Source organism: Cibotium barometz, chromosome 5 (assembly GCF_041138505.1).
Source record: "Cibotium barometz isolate CiBa-2024 chromosome 5, ASM4113850v1, whole genome shotgun sequence".
In the NCBI taxonomy this organism is placed as follows: domain Eukaryota; kingdom Viridiplantae; phylum Streptophyta; class Polypodiopsida; order Cyatheales; family Cibotiaceae; genus Cibotium; species Cibotium barometz.
Window position 1 is genome coordinate 26,128,553 of NC_141050.1, and position 18,090 is coordinate 26,146,642.

General features: G+C 44.9%; 1 protein-coding gene across 3 annotated transcripts in view; it reads right to left on the minus strand.

The window, feature by feature from the left end:
- The window catches only part of LOC147638292 (non-functional NADPH-dependent codeinone reductase 2-like), a 96,435-nt gene that overhangs the window by 44,437 nt on the left and 33,908 nt on the right, over positions 1-18,090 (minus strand). The window lies entirely within an intron of this gene.

The window sequence follows — 18,090 nt, forward strand, 5'->3', positions numbered from 1 at the left end:
TCTAAATTCTAAATTCATAAATGAAGGCAACCTAAACGGGAAACCATCACAGAAAGAATTGAGTTTCGAACATGTCAAAGAGAGACATTTTTCAAGCTATCCTTGAAATCCATATAAAGAAATTTGTGGGGGAAGGGGGAGAGAGAGAGAGAGAGAGAGAGAGAGAGAGAGAGAGAGAGAGAGATGAAATGAAATGAAATGATATATTAACGTCTTCAGAAGGCCAAAATGACCTATGAGACCAAAAAGGTTACAACAATTGGTGGATCTGATACAATGTCTGTGTAAGAAAAGCTAAAAACAACTAAACAACTAACTGAAACTGAAACAACTATGAGAAAAAGTACGGTACTAGGAGCTCCTAATGGATAACATCTGGGAGGAAAACTCCAACAACAAAGGTAAGCATCATACACATCACTATCCAAAGATGTCTCTCATCGGTCGATGGCGGATATCCTCAATGTCCTCCATGGTGAGTACTCTGACTGGACGTCTCCCATGCCATGCTAGTATGGTCCTAATCCTCTGTTGTAGTCTCCGCCGGTGTCGAGATGGGCCTCTTATCTTGGGGCGCCTGGACCGCCCCAGCTCTATAGCCCGATCAATCAGTGTACCTCTGGTGCGGCTATACTCTGGGGCTAGCTGCAATGCCTGCTGGCCTGACTGCTCAATCTTTGGTCGAAAGAAGTCTGTAATCTGCCTTTGTAGGTGTCTCTCCCTCTCTGATCCCCTCCCTCTCAAGAGACCCTCTCTATGTCTACGCAGCTCCAGCAAGTATAATCCGAGGCATCTCTAATCCTGGTATCTCATGACTCTAGAAAGTGGTCCGAAACCCTCTCTAAACAGGCAGTGAAAACGGCCTCGTATCTCATAATATACTGGACAGTGACATATGTAATGTAACTCTGTCTCTGGCTCCATCTGGCATAGCTGACAAATCCTGGCCTCAAGTGGTACTCCTTTGAATCTGCCAGTCTCAATCTCTAGCTGGTGTGAGGATGTGCGCATCTGACGAATAGCACACCGTACCCCATGAGAAAGATGAGTATCCATGTAGCTAGGTCTAATCACAAACCCATCCTCCGTGAGCTGGAGAAGATGATCTCTATAGAAAGCCATCTTCGTACCAAGCTCGTGTGTCGGCTATATCCATGTCCTCCTAGTGTCCAGCTAAGTCAAGTCCTGCCTGATAAGTTTGGTAATCTCTGCCCGTGTGAGAGAGAGGGAGGGTGCATCCAGGGAGTACTGAAATGGAGGTAGCCAATCCATACTAAAGCCATGCAGTTGGAACCAAGCTGTCATCTGTGCATACCAACATGATCCGTCTCCCTGTGATGCCAACTGTCGTGAAGAATCCAGGGCTAAGCGAGCATATCTGTCTCTAGGGAGAGCCCAAGTGCTATGTATAAAGGAGACTGATCGAGTGAGTGCCTCTACTACCAATGGGGGGGCAGCCATCTCGGCACGGATAATATCATGTGGTACGGAGGCCTTGGCCCTAATCATCCGGGAAATCATAGAAACCAAGGGCCTCTCCATACGTCTCCATCCATCAGTGCTACTAGCTCGGCTGTGGTGATCCACTGAGGGTCCCCATATCTCCACTCCATACAGCATGGCTGAAGTGACCAAAGTGTCAAAGAGCCAAAGCTTTGTTCGAGGTTCCTGAAACTGAACCTACGAACACATCCTCTCTAGTCTCCCCAATGCTGCATAAGCTCTGGTCAATTTCGTCTCCGCTGCTCTCCTCAAGGAAAATAGTGGGCCACTAAAAACCACACCAAAAGGTAAGTATATGCATCTGTATACTCCACTGTCTCCTGACCATATGTAAAGGTGGGTACTGACCTCCTAACCCACTATGCTGTGGTGTTAAACACCATCACCTTGGTTTTACCAAGGTTAACAGACAATCCACTATCCTCTGCAAACGTGTGCAATGCATCCAAATGACGTTGCATCCCCTCTGGAGAATCTGAGATCAGCACAATATCATCAGCATACAATAACAGCGGAATCCATCTCCCTGCTAGCTATGCTCCTCTGTCACCCTCCTGCTCTACATAGTCCGAAACCTCATCCACATACATCCCAAATAAGGTGGGAGAAAGGGGGCAGCCCTGTTTCACCCCAATAGTAGAGTGAACCATCTCAGATATACCCTGAGTAGTACGTACCTGCCCCACAACTGTCGTGTATAAAGCCATGATTCCCCAAATCAGCTCTGTGGGCACTCCCATCTCCTGTAGTCTACGCATCAGTCTGGCTCTCGGTACTATGTCAAAAGCTTTGCGGAAATCCACAAAGCAACAATAAATCCTCCTGCCATATAATCTGCCCTCCTCAATAATAGCTCTGAGTGTCAAGATATGGTCAAGAGTGGAGAAACCTCTCCTGAACCATGCCTGCCCTGATGCACGTATGCCCTCTCTCTCTCTGCCCATCTACTCAACTCCTGCTCAAGAATAGATGCATATAATCTAGCCAATGCGTGACCAATCATGATGGTACGATAATTCCCAAGAAGCATGGGATCCCCTGACTTGAAGATAGGCACAATCGTGGACATATTCCAAGTCTCAGGAAAACCCTCACACATGGCTCGGTTAAACATCATAGCAATAAGCTCTGCAAGCATATCTCTGGCATGAATAAAGTGCTCTGCTACCAAACCATCATGATCATATGCTCTCCCAGTCCTCATCCTGTCAATAGCTTTCCTTACCATCTCAACAGTAAAGAAAGCACATGTCTCTAGGCATGGCTCCGATGGGTCTGGCAGGGGCGGCTGTCCTGGTGCTGTGTATAGGGATGCTGCATACTCACCCCAAATCTATGTGGAGGTAATGGCTGGTGATGGTGAATGTTCATGGAATAGTCTCCATGCCTCGCCTGAGTCCTGACGCATAAGTAACTGATACAAATCCCTCTCTAACTGAGCAAGATAAGCCCTCTTCTTCCGTCGCACTAGGTGTCGGAAGGTAATCCGTGACTGTCTATGAGTGGTAACAACCATGAGCACCTCTCTCTGTAATCCGATCCTCATCTCTCTGCACTCCTCATCATACCAACTGTTCTGGGGCATGTTCCCAGATCGTCTCCGTGTAGGCTCACTATGGGGATATGCCTCTGATGCTACAGCATGAAGCGTCTCAATCAATATCTGAGTGAGCTCATCTAATGGCCGTCCTGGCTCCTCGGCACATAAGCGTCTGTATATCTCATCCGTGTACACGGTGTCAGTCTCCCTCGTAAAGGTATAACGAGTGTGTGTGGAGACCTGTCCCAATGGAGCGGTGCTGAACTGAAATGTGAGAGTGAAGGACAAGATAGCATGATCCACTGCTATTCCAACCGGCCTAGTGCCTACCATAAAATCCTGAACAGAGGGAATGAGACTGGGCTGAGCCATAACATAGTCCACTATACTAGCACCAAGCCGATGTGGAAAGCTAGTGAAACCGCCCGATGTTGGGAATATCTGTAGGCCATTCAAGATGGCCAATCCATGTGCAGTCCCCATGTCTATCAAATACCGCCCATACACTGTATGTTCCTCATCCTGTGAGAGTCTAGATAGGCCCATATCCCTAACATCAAGCTCCCTCAACATCTCCTCTGAGGTATCATAAAATACTCTCTGGTTATGGGCGGTCCTGGCATTGAAGTCCCCCAGGAGAATGATGTCAACATCCCTGGAGAACTCCCAAATGTCATCATCCAAAATAGAAAAGGGAGACTGCCCACTAGGTGATGCATACACTGATGTACTAGGAGCAAAATAGCATATAGCAATGTAGAGATATCTGCCCGTCTCTGCCCTCAGTCTAACCCACATGTACCTAGCCTGCTCATCTCTGCGGACTATATGTATCAGTGGCTGTAGCTCCTCTCTAAACAATACTGCCACTCCTCCTGAGCCCCGTCCTCTATGCTCTGAACGAGTCTCCTGTCTACAAGCTGTCTCCCATCGGTATCCACTAACATGTGGCATGGACTGTCCAGGAGCCTGATGCGTCGTCTCACAGTAGAAGATGATGTCCCTCCTAGTGAAACTATCCTGAAAAGCCCCTACATGAAGGCGTAGAGATCCATTACAATTCCAAGTAGCAACTTTGAGTGTAGTCCCATAGGTCTCGCGCCATCATGAAGAGCGCCTCTCCATAATCACCACTCTACCATCTCTATGGAAGGCCACTTTCCCTTTCTCTGGGGCTGCCCTTATCTCGGGCATAACTTCTTTCATCATGTGGGCAAGTTGCGAGAGTGTGAGGTCATCTCCAAGAAATATTCCCGTCTTCTTGAGTGTAGGACGTCTCTTCAAGAAGTCCTTCTTCGCTTCCATGGAGGGGAAGCGAATTATAAGTGCTCTCTCCTTAGAAGATTCGCCACTACCTTCTCTCTTCTTTCCCACTCTCCATGCCTTTGTGTGCGTGGCTTCAATGCCCATCATAGAGAAGAGCTCCTTGGTTTCCCCTTCCGCATCATCACAGTCTTTTAGACCGGACACTCGTACATGTAAGGCCCGGGTCTTCCTCCTTTGCTCCTCTTCAAGGGTCATGTTGATGATGGTGGGAGTGGGGATGGGTGGCGATTCTTTACCTTTCCCTTTCTTGGCGACCTCGATCCATTTCTCCGCCTCGTCCATCTTCTTTTGTGTCTTTGTGATCACCTCCACCCATGAAGATGTCTTCTCTTTATGTCGCTCCTCCTCTCGAATGATCCTCATTTGTTCCTTGATGGTATTCAGCTCTTCAATAAAGGAGGGCTGAAATTTTCCATCCTCAAGCTTGCTTTTTGAAGTGGCTTCCAACTCCTTTTTGAGGGCTGAGATTTCAGCCGCTTGACTTTTAGCATGCAATTTGGCCTCCACTAGTTCCTCCTTTAAGGCTGAAATCTCAGCCTCTTGCTTGGATGTTCTCTCTTCGAGCTCTTGGATTTTGTCAAATTCCTTCTCGAGTTTGGAGAGGCGATTTATGATTGCGGTAATGGAAGAGTCGACCATCTTCTTGTTTTCTTTGATAATTGTGCCGAGCTTGTCCTCCACCTTCACGAGCTCCTCTTTAAACCCGGTCTTGGCCATGACTTTTTGCAGAACTTCCCAGAGCCAATGGATTGGAAATTAATCCATGACACCAGCGCGAAACAGCAGTAGCAGGGAGAGGGGGGGGGAGGTTCAAGCCATGTAGGGGAAAGAGAGAAGAGAGAAGAGATTCAGCAAAGAGAGAGTTATGTTGCTGCCTTGGGGGCCTGAGGAAGGGTGGGTGGGAAGAGGGAGGTTTCGGGTTTAGGGTTTAGGGTTTAGAGAGAGAGAAAGAGAGAGATTTTATTAAATGTCTTTGGAAAGACCCAAAGGGCCTAAGAGACGAAGAACGAGTACATATGATCCAAGAAAAACTAGATAGTAGAAGCATGAAAACAAAAACATCTTTTCATGTGCATCACATCTGTGACTGCCACATGGACACGAATCTTATTTGTATCTGCCTCTTAGGCAAGATTAGGGGCAGCATATAGTGCAATTTGGGTAGTTTTGCCAGCCCAATGTGCACCCAAAGGTGCCTAGTGGTTGGGACCCAAGTTGGGCACCATATAAACATGTTTTGTGGTATTTTTTATTATGTTTTATGACCTGAGAATGGATGGCTGACCTGAATATGACTTGCCATCACATCCCTATATAAAGCATTCAAAAGGTCATTCTTGGCATTCAGAGGCAATATCTAGACGTGCGTAGCCCAAAATCTCGATCACTCAATTGCAGTTTTTTGGGTGTTTCCTCAAGAGGACAGCTGAATCAGCTGTCCAACCTTCTAGCTTTTGGTTGACCCAGCTTGGCTACCTAAAGTGAGAGCATCCCGTGGATGGTAAAACCGAGGTTGGGAAAAACCACCTAGCCATCCACCATGTCAGGATACCGAAGAAGAAAGCTTCAAAGAAGACACCACCGAAGAAGAAAGCAGCAAAGAAGACACCACCAAAGAAGAAACAACGCTTCCGCAACGCAACAAAGATTTCATCCAAGAGCTGATGGAGCAAAACAGACTACTAAAGCTACAACTTCAATAAGCAAAAGAGGCAGGAAAGCCTAAAGAGCAGGGTCCCACAGAATTTGAACATATGCTTCTCCCAATGAAGCAACAAAGACGTTGGGAACTTGCTGAGGAACGGGGCCAAGGAAGCCAAAAACAGGGTTCAAGAAGACCCACGCTATGTAGAAGTCGTGGCTCTCGAGCATCAACACAAGCTAGATCGGGAAGCCATGCAACTTCCCCAAATGGCACATAGTCCCACCACCACCACCGTCATCCCTGCTCAACCGAGCTTTAGTATGATGCTAAGTGTGATCATTGTGCAATTGCACAATTTATTCATTAGTTTGTTGCATATTTCCATTGGCTAAGATTACAGATACATAAGACAACGTCCACCTGGTAACACCACTTCTCAGTGGGGAGGCCGTTACCTGATGGCAACATTGGTTGAGTCTTCATGTATATCCGAGAACATGGGCACCGAATTATGTATGGGACACCTGACCTCAAAACTAGATTCCTCCCACCCCAGTACATGACCAATCTTGAGGATGAGTTTTACCAACTCTCCCAAATAGGTCACCCGTGCCGGCTTACACCAACAAAGTCATCACCATGGCACAACAGTCGGGAAAGAAAAGTTGAAGCGATTCCTCGGGGGTTTGAATACCAACATCAAGTTTATCGTGCAGAATTTCAAGCCTCAATCTTACAATCGAGCGTTAGCTCTAGCTCAGAATCAGGAAATGATGATGAACAGAGGCAAGCCCAAGCAAGCCCAATCAGGAAATGATGATAAACGGAGGCAAGCCCAAGCAAGCCCAAACATGCCCCAAACCTCAACAACAGCAACAGTCAGCATCCTAGTAGGGTAAGGGAGCACAAAACAGCACAGATAAAAAGGACAATATAAGAAAGATTCTCATAGCAACTTAGGTGGTAAGAAAAACACAGAAGCAAAACCTAAGAAGACACTTGAAGAGAAGGTCAAGGAGGGTATTACCAAAGGTTGTCTCCAACCCCAGAAGAGCAATAGCGGTACTAGGCAGAGAATCGATCTTTCCTCTCGAATCATGTGGGGCATGGTAAGAGGGACTGTACCAAGTGGCAAGTTGAGAAAGACGTCATCCTCCACAGTGACCACCGTCGCAGCTACACCTACACCTCCAGCCTTGATTTCTAATGTTGTTCATCTTTTTCCTACTTTGAATTGAGTGCCTCCAGTGGTATTTGATGATAAGTAGAAGGGTGAGGCTAAGGAGCAGACAAAAGCTCTGATCCGTACCTATGGCACGTCAAGCAAGCATGAAAACAGCATGCAATTTCAATTGCAAGCAAGGACATAAAGATGCTATGCAATGCAGCATTGGTATGGACAATGTGATGTCATGCGAATCGGATGTAAATGTATGATATGGGATGTGAATGGATGAGATGTGATGTGATGTGAGACTATACCAAAATAGACGTACTCCAGGCAAGTGCACGAGATACCATACCCAATGGAACACCAACCCACCAGGCATTTCCTGGCATGTACACAGAGGGATGAGTCCCAACAGAAAGCCAATTCCACAATATCACATAAGTGGCATCAATTCCCATCATATACAACTGTCATGGGTACCAGTCCAATGTACATGCATGATGAGAAAGCACGGGTGGACCAATTGGGTGGCCAGATGGTGACATGCTAACGCCTGACAACTTTACCTACAGCAAGCTTGCGTTCCTTGTGATACACAATCTGCTCTGGTTGCAAGATCTCCTCAACCTTATCCACTTTTGGTGGATCCTCAATGACCGTTTCACTGGGCTCCAGCCCTAATACTTGCGAAGGAGACTCACATGAAAAGCATTGTGTATGAGCCAATGACTAGGCAATGCCAATCTGAAAGCCACTTCATTGATCTTCTCAATCACTCGAAAAGGCCCTTAGTACCTGGTTGCAAGCTTAGGATATGCACTCTCTTTGCCAGGCCTCTTTGCAAGTCTTGCTTTCTCAAATTTCAGTAATACCCAATCATTCTCTTTAACATCCAATTGCCTTCTATGCTTGTCAACAACCTTTTTATGCTTGTCTTGTGACCTTGCAATGGTTGTCCGCACCTGAGCAAAGGCAATATCCAAGACTCTTACATACTCATCAGCTTCAAATATCTCATCCTTTGTGCGAAGGATGGGTGGCAAAACCATTTTACCATAAACAATCTCAAACGGGGACTTTCCCGTGGATGCATGCATCGTGTTGTATGCAAATTCCACAAGCGGTAAGTACTTCTCCCAAGAAGACTTTTGATTCGCTACATAACATTTCAAGAGATCCAACATGGCTGAATTTGTAGCCTCACTTTGCCCATCCGTTTGAGGGTGATAAGCTAACGAGAAGTCCAATTTAGTGCCCATGTTATCAAATACGGCTCGCCAAAAGAGACTTGTAGTCCTGGGATCTCTAACCCCCACAATGAACTTCGGCATTCCATGATGCTTGAACACTTGTGCAAGATATATTTGAACCATATGTCGAGCTTTGATGGTCTTTTCGACGACTGGCAAGAAGTGAGCTTGCTTACTAAACCTGTCCACAATTGTCCTAATAGCACCATTACCCTGTTGGGTCCGTGAGACAAAACCATAATGAAATCCATTGTAATACTTTCCCATGGCTGCGTGAGAATAGGCAATGGCTAAAGCAAACCTGGTGCCTTTTGTCTATCAAATTTCACCTTTTGACATGTGATACATGCACGTACATGTGCCTCTATGTCCTTCCGCATACCTAGCCAAAATAATTATACTCAATCATGTGTGTAGTAGGCATTATGCCTCTATGACCAACATATGGAGGAGCATGGCACTCGTCCAAAACTTTTGCCTCAAATTAGACACCACACAGGCAATTATCTTTCATGAGATAACCCTCTTTGATCACATATGAGGCATGGGCATGACCAGCCATCAAGTCAATCCAAATAATGGCAAAATCAGCATTCGTATGATACAAATCATGCATGGCAGACAAGTCCCCATGACATACGGCTTTCATGACAATGCATCTGCCACTACATGCTTCTTTCTTAGGGTGTGTAAGATTTGAAAATGAAACATAGAGAGAAAATTGGCCATCCTCCATATGCTTCTCCGATAATTTAGTTTGGGTAAGAAAATACCTCAAACACTGGTGATCTGTCTTCACAGCGAAATCAGTCCCAAGAAGGTAATGTTTCCATATAGTAAGTGCATGAATTACAGCCAAGAGCTCTTTCTCGTAAATGCCAAGAGAGAGCTCTGCATCATGCAATCTACGGCTCTCATAAGCCATAGCATGTCCCTCTTGATTTAGGACAGCTCCTATGCAAATTCCAAATGCATCACATTCAACACTGAAAGACTTTTACAAATCCGGAATGATCAACACTAGACCATGAGTAGTTGCATCTTTCAATTTGAGAAATGCATTTCTCTGAACATTGGTCCATTTGAATGTAGTCTTCTTCTTTGTCAAATCATGCAAAGGAGAAGCAATCCATGCAAAGTGCCGAATGAATATGTTGTAATAGGAGTATAATTCTTTGGACACAATATGCCCAAGATAATGTATCTCTGACAAGAAGAACTCACTCTTCTTTGCATTTATGAAGAGTTTATGCTTACGGAGTTCTTCAAAGACAATAGCCAAATGAGCTCTATGCTCTTCTTCGGTCTTCGAGAATACTAGGATATCTTCAAAGAAGACACCTGTAAATTTCTTGTACCCATAGAATATGCGATCCATCATTCTATTGAATGTAGCCGGGGCATTCGTAAGACCAAAAGGCATAACAAGATACGCATAAAGCCCAAATGCTGTCCTAAAAGCAGTTTTATGTACATCCTCAGCCACTACACGTACTTAATGATACCCACTCTTGAGATCATTTCGGCTAAAGCATGCCGATCCATCCAACTTGTCAAGGATGTCATCTATGCGTAGAATCGAAAACCGATTCTTGATGGTGAGCTTATTCAAAGCTCTATTGTCCTGAAATAGCCCCTATGACTGGCATCATTTTAGGAGAAAAAAGCGATGCATAAGGCATAAATACATGTGCCCTGAAAGCATTGGCTGGCCCTTCAACATGCATTGGTGCATTTTCAGCCATAGCTTCTCCCTCACGGGCACATTCGAAGACGAGAGAGATACGCGGAATACCTGCACCAACAGAACATTGCAACCCATGGTACATGTGTTGTGCATGCACATTTTCAACTGGCAATGGCATTTGACATACATTTTGACCACTGCCATAAACATTGCATCCTTCACGGGCTACATAAGGTACTCCTGCGTGACGTGAAGTCGCTGATGGCTCCTCTCCCATAGCATGGAGAGTCATCCTCTTAGACATAAGTTCTTGTTCGAGCACTTGTCGCGATTCCAAGACATGTGGGATGGTTGCCTTTTCTGCATAGGCATCCTCGGTACGAGCCAAGTATGCACGTGTTGCATCCCTCGGTTGCATGTGCAACTCTTAAGCAATCATTGCCATTGCATGATCCATATAAGATACAGCTTTCTTGGCTTTCAAACGGTCATGTACCAATGGATCCTCACGGCAGTAGAGCTTCAATTCTTCTTGTTGTGCATGGAGAAGAGCCTGCATACGAGTAAGTTCAGCCCTTAAGACTATGGATTCTTCTTCCTGCATTTTCTCTTTCCCACGCGACGGCTGTGCCACATATTCATGTTCCCTAGTGTGCACCACATGAGTCTGCTCATCCTATAAAGCATTTGAGACATGCATTTCATTGTCCTCGTCTCTTGTGTTAGCATCTCCAACATTCACTGTATGGCTGTCCATAGTGTTCTAAGTGTAGAGATAGCTAGTGTACCCATGTTCCCTACCATATGCTCTCTATTGTTCCACCAGCACATGGTAGGAACAATCTGCAAGAGAGCACATAGGACAAGAGAACCCTACACAGGGCATGTGATCTTGGAATCCGGTTCCTCCCTCTTGCTACTTGCTTCCATATTTAAGCATAAAAGCTTACCAATTGCAAGTAGAGTCGATGACAACGGAAGTCTTCACGATGGAAGTGCTTGGTGTGATGAAATCTTCGATTTATTGCAATCCTTCACAACAAAAGTCTTCAAGAGGATGAAGGGAATCTTGGGAAAGCTTCCCCTATGGTTCAACTTGAGAAAGGAAGGCTGAAATGAGGGTTTTCAGCAAAAAGACCAGAAATTACAAGAAGAAAGAGAGTTGTTTTGCTGAATTTCAATCATTGGGAGTGTGTAGGAGAGTGAATAGCACCCCGAAACACTCTTGGAAGCTTGGGAAACAGCGGCTGAGAGCAAATGACGGGGCCTCTATGCTGTATTGGATGGGGGGGGAGTGCCTCCATCTGCATACCGTGCATGCCAAACAAAGTGCCTACCTGTGCATACCAGCACTCTGTATCTCCCTCAAGTGTCAACTGTCTCAAGGACTCCAGGGCTAGCCGGGGGTATATATCAAGTGGAAGCTCCCATAGCCTATGCCAGTATGTCACTGTCTCGAATAGAGCCTTTGTCACTATCGGTGCAGCGCCCATCTCTGCCCGCACAATCTCATGTGGCACTGATGGTTTACTCCTAATCATGTGTGAGATCATCGCCACTAGGGGCCTCTCCATCGGCTTCCACCCATCATATACCTCCTCTGTATCTATCTCGGCCAGCTCTCTCCTCTGTCTCTTCCTGTGGTATAAGCTAGGACCCCAGATGGAAGCACCATACAGTAGTGCAGGTGTAACTAGAGTATCAAATAGCCAAAAGCTTCGTCCTCGGCTCCTGAAACTGTATCTGTGAGCATTGCCTCTCTAGTGAGCCAAGGGCTACATATCCCCTCGTCAATCTAGCGTCGGCCGCCTTCCGCATCGAGAACTGAGGTCCAGCAAAAGTGATCCCAAGGTATACATATGAGGTAACATACTCCACAGGCTCTCCACTGTATGTAAACTGTACTGCAGATCTAGTTATCCACTGTGAGGAGGTGTTAAAGATCATGACCTTGGTCTTTCCAAGGTTCACAGTAAGGTCCCGGTCCTCACAAAAGGCCCGTAATGCATCTAAATGCCTCTGCAGCCTCTGGTGAATCAGAAATAAGAACAATATCAAGACTCCTGCCAAATGTGCTCCTGGTCCTCCCTGTCTATCTATGTAATCCAAGATCTCGTCAATGTATAGACCAAATAGAGTAGGAGACATTCCTCGTCGTACTAGCTATTCTGTGGGACAGTCCCTCCTCGTGATGTAGGGGTGGCTCTGGAGTGTGGGAAGGCAGCTGCAGCGGACGTATGGAGGGTGGCTGAGAGGTGTGTAGTAAGCTCATCAAGTGGGATGTGGGGGTCGAGGTCGGAAAGGATGCGGTAGACATGATCAGAATAGATGGAAGAGGTCTCTCTAGTGAAGTGGTGTCTCGGGCGGTGATGGGGCAAAGCAGGTGGTTGCATGGCGCTGCAACACCGATGGGGCGAAGAGAGAGAGCCCTTGGAACTACTTCAATGTGGAGGTCATGGTTGCTTTGTGTAGGATGGTGAAAGCTTCTTCATCAAGGCTGGTGTTTGACAACTCCATCATCAAGAAAGTGGTGCCTCCTAAACAAACAAAGTTTTGTCGTATGCTGACGAGTTCCATCAGGAGCGCGGGCTGTCACTCATTGGTATAGATCCCCGTACATTGTCTAGAAACAAAGGCATTCTGGAGAAGGAGTGGGATGCAGTGTTTACGTGCCCAATGCCACTTCCGGGGGGAGCAATAAGAAGGTTAAGGCTTACCACGTTAAACCAGAGTTTGCAGAGAAGCTTGTGCATCGTCACCGGGATGTCTATCAAGAGGGTCCATTTATGTATGAAGTGGGCCAACTATTTGCAAAGGCCTTTGCGATGGAGAATTGCCCCGCTGCCAGGACAGGTCCAACGAAGGAGATTTACACTATTGCATGGGCTCCATTTGCAAAACAGGCCATGAAAAGCTCAGAGGAAAGGCACAATATTCAGAACAAGTGTAAGAGATGGGAAGATCAGATGAGTGGGAGAACAAGGCAATCTCAATTGGAAGATGGAAGTACACGCTTCACCAAAACAGACGATGTAAGTGCAAGTGTACAACAAGGGCATGTGACACTATTTGATGATGAACAGAAGCAACAGATACACAGCATGAAGAGGTTTGCACAAGAGAGGTTACAGGTGGCAAGGTCAGCTGTTGAAGATGCAAGATCTCAAGTTTACGTTGCCGTGCGCGACCTCCATAGGGCTGAGGGTGCCCAGCACTCGAGTAACATTGTTACAATGCTTCAGGGGGAGATTAGTTCCATGGAAGATCAGGAAACCCGTGACCGACTACTTGCTTTGATGTCTCAACTCCAGGCCAAGCCTCTCAACAACATTGCGCAGTTAGAAGAAACTGTTCTCGAGGCAAAGGTAGTCACCCAGTATCTGATAATGAGCTTTACATAGCTTCAATAGAATATGTCTCTTATTGTTTGTTGCAGGTGAGATATGCAAAGCATAGCACAACTTCAGTTGCTATTGTCTGTTACTATGTGTTATGTAATGCATCCCACTTGCATATGTGCTATTGCATGCAGAATAGCAATCAAAAGCATATGTGCTATTTTGTGCTATATAGCACCAGGCTTCTATTTGCTTTTTTCTGCGTGTTTGTGTTAACTAATGTATAGCACTTGTATGTCTCCTATAGTCCTCAATGTGTGCTATATACTGCATTTCAGTAGAATGGGATAACTGTATGTTATTGTGTGCTAACTAGCATTCTATAGCAGATTATTCACAAGCACTGTACTAACATGTTTGCTATTGTCTGCTATTATGGTGCTATATAGCATAGAAGATCATACTAGTTATTGCATAGCATACTAGTATGTGCTATTAAGTGCTATCCTATGCTATATAGCATAGATGAGCATGTTTGCTATTGTCCACTAGCATGTGCTATCTAATGCTGTGCACTGGCATGTGTGTTATTGACTGCTATTGTGTGCTATATAGCAGTCAGGAGATTTACAAGGTGATGCATATGTGCTATGGTGTGCTATGGGGTGCTATTCTTTGCTGCAGTCCACATGCATCAGTGCTATGGTGTATACCAGTTATTGCATAGCAGTTGCATCTGTGCTATTGCTTGCCATTCTGTGCTATGTAGCAACCAAGAGCATATGTGCTATTATCCACTATTGTGTGCTATATAATGCATTGCACTGGCATGTGTGGTATTGCATGCTATTGTTTGCTATATAGCAACCAAGAGTATACCAGTTATTGCATAGCACTTGCATCTGTGCTATTGCTTGCTATTCTATGCTATATAGCAATCAAAAGCATTAGTGCTCTTTTGTCCAGGCATGTGTGGCATTGACTGCTATTGTGTGTTATATAGCAGCCAAGAATACATTTGCTATTGTCTACTAGTATGTGTTACATAAGCCATAGCACTTGCACATGAGCTATTGTCTTCATATGTGTGCTATGTAATGCATTGCACTAGAATGTGTGTTTTTGGTCAGCTATTGTGTGCTATATACTGCATAGCACATTAAGTGCTTGTTGTACTTGTGTAAGATGCATCAACATAAATGTGCTATTATGAGCTATATTGCACATTCCACGTGGGATTGTCAAGTATTGCAATACTCCCATGCACTATACGCATGTTTGTCATTGTCTGCTATTGTGTGCTATTGAAGAGCTTCTATGCTATTGGTTTGTGCTATGTGCTATATAATACATAGCACTAGCATGTACACTAATTGATTGTTCTTTCTTGTTTTTATAGACACTACTTGCTAAAACTGAGATGGAGTATGAAAGAGAGATGGGCTACCTAAACTTTTGTGGTAGCATGGATATGACATGTGAGACAAGAGTGCCGACTGCAATCATGCCTCTCCCTCCATCTATTGTTGAGGGCAACCAACAAAGCACCATAGTTGGAGTGTGCACAGGGTGTGGGTGTCCATTTGATGATACTGCACTAGATGCCTTCTCACTGCCCTGCTGCCATGTCTACCACATGTTATGCTTTGCTCATATCTGCAGAGAGTATGGTGCTTGTGTTGCAAGGGACTGCAACCAAGAAGTTCTTGCCAGGGCAAAGAGGATGATGGGCCAAAAGCAAACAATTGTAAAAAAAGAGCATAGTTCTGGTAAGTTAAACATGGGTTTTATTCCATCAGTATTTTAAGATATTGCATGCATTTTATATATCACATTGGATTTCTAGGTACAAAGAAGGAAAATTTTGGGTTTGCACATGAAGTGGCTCGGGAAGGGACAGAGCACCTCTCCACTCAAGTCACTGGTAAGCTCATTGACATCTTCAGATGAAGTGTACTTTCCTTCCAATTAGTGACTAATTACAACTGAACATGTTGACCTGTAGAGCAATTCTCACATGCTGGCAAGGATAAGGTGGTTGGCTCGACAACTGTGGACGACCCGTTTACACCACATATGCAACGGGCAAGTGAAGTTGAATCTACAATGGGGGCAACGATGCGGTCGATCAGTTAGCAAAGGACGCATGTGAGCCGGACAAAAGAGTGACCCCGAAGCCAAGGAAGCCTACCCCAAAGCAGCAACGGTTAACCCCAAAGCCCCTAGGTGGTGATGAACTATCTTATCAACTATCTAAAGAAAAAAAAGCCCTCTGCAAAGACGAAGTTGTATTCTAATGAGATGCCAGATGAGGCTCCTTAGCCATTTGACATCCATTCATTGGTCTTCTTGTAGCCCAAAGACATTGCCATAATTTGAATGAGTTTGTTTGATTTGGTATTCCATTTTTTTGCGCAAGTGTATATTCCTTTGATGTTTTTTGCTCCTCCTTGCAACTTGCAATTTAAGTATTTGAGTAGAATGCAGTGATGTGTGTGTGTATGCTTTTACCTCCTCTGCATGTTGCAGGTGTTCCCCCTATTCCTAAATATGGGCAAAGATCCCGTTCAAGTGGCTCCAATGTCGTGGCTACTCCTGTAAAAGCCACAGAGTTGCACCCACAGAAGAGAGAGAGAGAGAGAGACAGAGAGAGAAAGAAAGAAAGAAAGAAAGATATATTAGCTTATGTAGAGAGCAGAATAGTGAGGGCCCCTCACCAACTTACCATCCTAAACTAATCCCCACTAAAGAGTGCCTAGGCTAGAATCATAGGTGTACAATTGTATACTTGGAACTAGAGGTGGGGGGACAAGAAACAGAGCCAGAACCAAAAATTTAGAGAACTGATTGTACTTTTGTGCGTACACGTTTCAAAAAATAGCCGCTTCTCAAAACCTTAAGCAAATGTGGATGATCTTTTGCAAATATGCACACATGACTTGTGCACATTTTTATGGCTCGTTGGTGTGTATGTGGAATGTGCCTTTGTGGTATGGGAAACTTAGACTTGTTTCACATATGTTCATTTGATCGGGATCAAAGTGGTACAATAATGTCCATGGCATATCTCATCATGGAATGGAAAATAAAACAGAATGAAAACATAAATATAGCTATCTCACTGGGGTGATACAAAACTGTCCATGGAAACTCGTCATGGAATACTAAGAACATAAAAACGTGGGAGCAACATCAGCTCTGAATAGATGGTATACCACTCTCCAAAATGTCAAGCATGGGGTTCACGAGTATGGCCGAGAGAGAGAGAGAGAGAGAGAGAGAGAGAGAGAGAGAAAGAAAGATTTTATTAACGTCTTCCAAAAGACCGAACTCGGCCTATGAGACAAATCGGAGTACCTGTATGGGGTATCCTCTGTCATCCCAACAAAATGAAAAAGTACTGAACAAAAAAGCTGAATCTGGGTGTGCAGGGGATGGAGCTCTACTACTAGGAGAATGCAAAGCTATATGCATGGAGTATACAATCATGATATGCAACCTAGCTAGCTCCATCCTGTACCATACTGGGGGTATAAAATGGTATACATCAATGAGAGGAGTGTCCACAGCTCCCTCAAGAACATGCATGGGTGTGCTCTGAAGCGAGCCAGTCGCTCCGCACCCTCTCTGCGAAACTGAGCTCTGATCTCTGTCATCTCTCTCTGGTATAGGCGTGGTGTCCGAAAGCCAGGTGTCCTCTGTCTCCTGCGGGCTCTAAGTGTCTCTGCTCTCTGGAGAGTAATTCCCTGCCGTGTAGGGGATGGGAGGGGGATGGATCTCTGAAAAAATGTAGCGCCACCTGCTTGTTCGCCTTGCTGTTTCATGCTGCTGCTTTGTTGCCGTGAGCTGCCCGTCTGTCTATAAGGTCGCCACCTATATAAACTAAGCTTGGCTGCCAGCACCAACCCCAATAGCTGAATCAACAAAAAAAGAGGGAAGTCTCCACGACAGCATCAACCAGCAAACAGAAGGTATTCATAAGAGATTTTTTAATTTTCTGCAAATCGAGCTTAATCAGAACATTAATCGCAAATCTTTCATGATTTTTCAAAAGTGAGGACATACCAAGCATTAAAGTGTTACCACAGCCTCCTATAACATCATTTTGAAAAGCCCTAATTTTTGGAAACTCTAATTTCAAAAAACCCTAATTTTTGAACTTATTTTTTGGGGCATTATTTGTACGAAATTAGGCACTGGCATTGGATACATTCCTTTGTTAAGACCTTCCTAGATTCAAAGCATAAAATGGCTTCCCACATGTTTATTGAAATATTCAATGGGGAGGGATTCCACACCTGGCACACTAAGCTGAAGTTTAGTCTAATGAGAGAGGGCCTGTGGCCTTTTATTGAAGGGGATGAAAAGATGCAGGAGATTGACAACCACAATGAAAAGAACTGATTTCACAAAAAAGTAGACGTAAATATCATTGAAGAGAAAGAGCTTCCACACAGGAAGCAAACTACGGTTATGATGATTGGGTTTTTTAAAGTCTCATATATGTGTTGTTTATTATTGAATTGTGTGTTGTTTTCAGTTGTGCATTTGTGACTTGATCATTGTTTGTCCTTACCCATGGGATCCAAGGTGGTAAGGTACGTAGTGTACGGCACGCTATCAGTACGTT